Source organism: Lepidothrix coronata, unplaced genomic scaffold (genome assembly GCF_001604755.1).
Source record: "Lepidothrix coronata isolate B3197 unplaced genomic scaffold, Lepidothrix_coronata-1.0 Scaffold269, whole genome shotgun sequence".
NCBI classification, from domain to species: domain Eukaryota; kingdom Metazoa; phylum Chordata; class Aves; order Passeriformes; family Pipridae; genus Lepidothrix; species Lepidothrix coronata.
The window spans coordinates 643033-647896 of record NW_016690449.1 but is presented as its reverse complement, the minus strand read 5'-3'; the positions used below and the strand labels follow the sequence as shown (position 1 = coordinate 647896).

At 47.6% G+C, this 4864-nt stretch overlaps 1 long non-coding RNA gene across 1 annotated transcript; it reads left to right on the top strand.

Moving 5' to 3' along the window:
• The first annotated feature begins 2683 nt into the window (after positions 1 to 2683).
• LOC108507795 lies at positions 2684 to 3984 on the top strand. Its single transcript, XR_001878264.1, has 3 exons — positions 2684 to 3128; positions 3440 to 3520; positions 3963 to 3984. It is a non-coding gene; the product is annotated as an uncharacterized LOC108507795 (long non-coding RNA).
• Positions 3985 to 4864: the final 880 nt, after the last annotated feature.

Here is a 4864-nt window from a genome sequence, read left to right as displayed (position 1 = left end):
TTGATCATCGTGGCATGTTCCCCTCGGTGTCCCGCCGTTAATTATTTCTGTGTCGGGTTGCAGTATCATCTTCCCCTGACCAGCAGCGCCTGCAGCAACGACAAGAGCAAAGCCAGCAGGTGACTGGGAGCCCTGGGCGGTGGCAGTGGGGCAGCTGGTTCCATGCAAGACCTTTCCCTCCCTGATTGCTGTGCCAATGCTAGGCTGTGAGTCTCAGCAGCAGGATTTTTGCCTTCCTCCTTCTCTGGCATGTGAGGAGGATCCAGATGCACCTTATCAGTGACAGGAGAGACGTGCTGGGGCAGGCAGATGCTCAAGGGCAAGGTCACATATTGAGCTCCCATGGATGATGCTCTCTGTCCTCCAGCAAGTCTCTGGAGTTGAGATTGCTGTGTTTTGCATAAATGCAGTGGGGAGCTAGGCTGGGAGGGGAGATTGAGCCCTGGCTCAGAGCAGCAGTGGCCATCTCACACTCAGAATCACCCTGGTCATGACTGCAGGGCATTGACCTTCCTCCTGGAGGCAGAAATCTGGCAGGAGCAGATTGTGTTGGAGTCCTCTGGTCCAATTAAATCAGCCTGGAAGGACTCACTGCAAACCACCACTTGCACATCGTTAAGGGGCAGGTAATGCCTGTGGTCAGTGTGCTGGAGAGGAGCTCCCTCCGGGAGAATCCATCCCTCCTGCCAGCACCTCCTCCCGAGGCAGGTGGTTACAAATACACAGCTCCTTCGAGATGGAGTGGCCAACCTCCCCTCCAGAAGAGCAGCCAGCTCTCCTTTGGGTGGTGGTGACACTGCTTGTTGCATTAAACACCCGTGTGAACCCCAGACAAGGTGTGCCCCTGGCAAGCCCCGTTCCATGGCTTTCCTTCCCTAACCCCTCCAGCGAGGGCAGGAGCTCCCTGCAAGCCTGTTCCTGCTGAAACACCCACCCAGGGCTGTGCACAGGGGCAGGGCACAGGGGAGGGCACTGCCAGGGGCATCAGGTGGGTATAGCTGCCTGGGCTCAGTCTTGTGGTGGTACAGGGGTGGAAGAGGAGGCTCCCAGCTGGACACAGCACATTGCTCCTTCCTGTCATGCAGCCAGCCCATGGCAGAGCTGTGGGCACCATGGGCACAGCTGGGCACAGCCTGGCCAGTGACTCAGGCAGGTCTGCTGTCAGGCCAGAAAGTATTTACCCTTCAAAATACACTTTGAATAGCATGAAACTGGCACCTCCTTATAATTATGAAGTTGGGGAGTTCTGTTGACAGAGTGAGTCAGGCTGCCTCGTGCTTTGTGAAGGTGGTTGCCCATGTTATGTACACACATGTTCAAGCTCATGACAGGTGGGAAGGACGACTGTCACGGTTTCCTTTCCCTGATTTTAGCAAATTAACATTATTAAGAATACACACAAGTCAATTCACTGATTTGGGAAGTGTAACTTTGTATACTTCTGTCTACATTTGCTATAAACCCATGTATTTTAACGTGTTTGTTATTTTGCTTGTTTCAGGTTTATGGTTTGCAAAACAGCAGCCGTTGGCAGCTATTGATCCCCTCTGTTTTGTGTATCTGGGCCAGACTAAATTTGAGACTTAATTACTGCTTTTCTCTTTTGCAGGAAAATATTTCAATTTCTTGTGGGCACTTATTGACACCAGGCAGTATTGTAAAGAAAATGGTTCAGTGTTGCTTGTGTCCTGTTCTTCCAAAGGTTTTGCTTGGCTGCATGTTTGTACAGCAGAATACTTTCTGCTGTTCTTCCTTGTACCTGTTCTTTCAATGAATACCGTTTCACTGTGATCTGACAAGCTCATACTGCTCCAGTGCAACAACTTGTCCATACATATTGTGGTGTGGTGTGAAAGAGCTCCCTCATTATTTCAGCACAGTGTGTATCTCCAGCATTTGTCAAGGCTTGTTTGATTCAAACGTGTTTGTCTTATCAGAGGGGGAAAAAAAAAAACAACCAACCCTTTAGAACTGTCAATGGGGACAATTAATAATGTTAAAAAAACAAGAAGAAGAATAGTGCACCCTAAGGAATGCCTGGCTGTTATGGCACCAATGAGGAAATCAGGTGTTGGAGCCAATTTGGAAATGAGCTCTGTGTCCCAGGCTCACTGCAAGCCCCAAATGGGGAGTGTCCAAATGGCTGGAAGCATCAGGGATGTGAAAGCTCCTGGGTGTCCTCCCTCAGGGACCAACACTGGTCCAGGCAGGACTAAGGTCACCCCTGCCCCTTGTCCAGGCAAGTGGATGGCTGAGAAGTGTGCACTTCTCCTTAGTGCCATTTCTGTATAATGGAATTATTAAATGAACTTTTAAGTCATTAGTCAGCAAAAACTTAAAATTCCAGTGAAAAATCTCGACCAGTATTAAAAAATCCTCGTGGCACCCAGCTCCCTGACTATTTGGAAGACCTACATTAACCATTTAATAGTTATAGTATTCCTTACTCTAAATTCACAGCCAAAAGTAGCTAAGAAGCTGGATTTCATGCTTGTTGACCATTTTGTTTTTCATGCTGACAGGTGGATCAGAGATAAGAATTTCAAGGCTTTTACCTACAAGGCTTGACTCACATCTCTAATACTAATTTATACTGACATGGCCTCATTCCCATCACTGATGTCATAGAAGTTAACACAGGTGTCAGTTCTGCTCCACAAAACTTCCATGGAGCTCTGGTAAGGTGAGGAGGATGTGTCAATCTTCTGTGGTGGTTTTACACCTGCAAAGCCCCCAGATTCAGTTGCTCTCCAGGGTGAGTGTGTGGACTGTCATTTCTTGCCTTTTTTGCCTCAGGAGCCCATCAGTAAAATGGATGTCACTGTATCCCATTTCAAAATGCTCTGCACTAGCTCTTGTAGGGGTTGTTGGTAGCTGTCAAGAGTTGTTCCAGGCAGCTCTTATATCAGATTAATTTTATTTTCAGATGATAAAAGGAAACATCTTTTTATTTCTCAGGATACACTTTAATTTCTTGTTGTTTTATTCCACCCCCTGCCGTGCCCCATATCTGCGCTGTCCCAGTGAACAATATCAGCTCTCACATCAGAGGATTTAAATACTTGTACAAGGCAATGTGAACAGCAGAAGGAAAGCGAGATGACTTTACTACTGCTGGGAAAAAGCAGGTCAGTGTCTTTTGTTTAACACTTGCTTTGCTCTTGCCATTCAGTGCAAAATCAAAATTTCCCTTCCACGTGAATTTGCAGCTTAGTGTAACTCTTGGTGTTTTGGAGGGACAGAAAACCAAACTTTGCCTTTGATTAAATCAGAAAACTGATAAAAATTTTTAAAGCTTGGCCAGTATGATTTGATGAGTGTTTAGAAGTGCAGAGGGAGGTTGAACACCCTTGACTTTCAATCTCGTTTGGACTTTTTACCTGTGGACTTCCATGGAATTCCTCACTTGCTGTGCTCTGTGCTGTGTGGGAGCTCACAGGGTCCCTCTGAAGATAATGAGTCCCTTTGTTTGCAAGACAGAGAGAGAGCAAGACCCCAAGGAGAAAACAAAGATCAGCCTGTGAGTACTATGCTTCTTAATCATGAAAGAGATTAAAATATCTTGAACCAGATATTGCCATAGCATGGGGTGCAAGCATGTGCACGGCTTCTTTTGAGTCTCTCTTTCTTTTCCTTCCTTTGCCAGCAGAGATTCCTGGCAGTGGGATGCAGGGCTGTTTGTACTACTGATGTGGTGCTCTTCTACTCTTACTAAATGGAGCAGAGCAATTCCCACTGCTCCCAACCTGGACTGTGTTGCCAGCACTCAGTTCACTTGGAAAGCTTTGGTCTTATTGCACACGTTCAGCACACACTCTTTTAAGTGGTTTCCAGCGCTCTCCATAGAAAGAAGGGGGAAAGATAATGATCCTGTGGAAATTTTGGATAGAGCTGAGCATAACCTTGGTGTCCAGGCTGACATTCAAGATCTTCAAGGCTGTATGTTTTGGTGCTCTTTTCAGCAGCTCCAAGACAACAGACCAAGGCAAAGACAGTCTAAGGTGGTTATATTAGTCCTCATTTCCAGGTATACCTGCACACCCAGGTCCATCTTTTCATCCCTGTTTTTCTTATTGCCCTCAATGTGTGCAGAGACCTGTGTGAAAGCAACACCTGCTTTTATTCCTTTTCTACCATTTCATTCCATTAAGTGCATTCTTTCCTGAAATGCTCCGTGGCGGCACAATTCCAAACCCTGACACACTGGGGTTTTACTGGGTTCTTCGCACGTGCTCCTGGCAGTGATCCACAACCCCTAATTATGACTGTTAGCAGAGGGTCGGTATAACTGAACTCACAACTTGAGCCCCAGAGCTGGTCTTCCTGCCTGGAACCATGATTTCATGACATTTTCAAGTAGGCTTGGCTGCCAAGGCTTTGTGCTTCTCCAAGGTGAGGCTGGTCCCCATTTCCCCACGACCACCCCCTTGGGGGAGCCACCAGGTCCACAAGATCCAGCCTAGATTAAACCAAATGAAGCACGACGAAAAAATAGGGAGTTCATTCACATTTTTCCTCAGAGTCTGGGACGTGACCTGGAAAAAAGGTGCCCCAGGGAGGCTGAGCATCCCTCTTGCAGGGAGGTGGCAGAGCCCAGGGCACACTGGCTGGGATCAGCTCCCACGCTGTAGCATGAGGCGCCAGTGCTGGATTACTCAACCCTCCTTTTTGATAACGAGCCTGAAAATTTTCCACTGTGCCCCGTGTGTGCTGCAGTGCTGGTAGGGAGCACGGTGTCACTGACTGTTGTATCAGAGCTTCCTGAATCTTTCAGGAGTTCTGGGTATTTGGGCTGATGCCCTGAGGAGCATTTCCATCCCTGTTGCTGCTTTTTGGTCCTGCAGTGGCGCTGCTGAATCCTTTT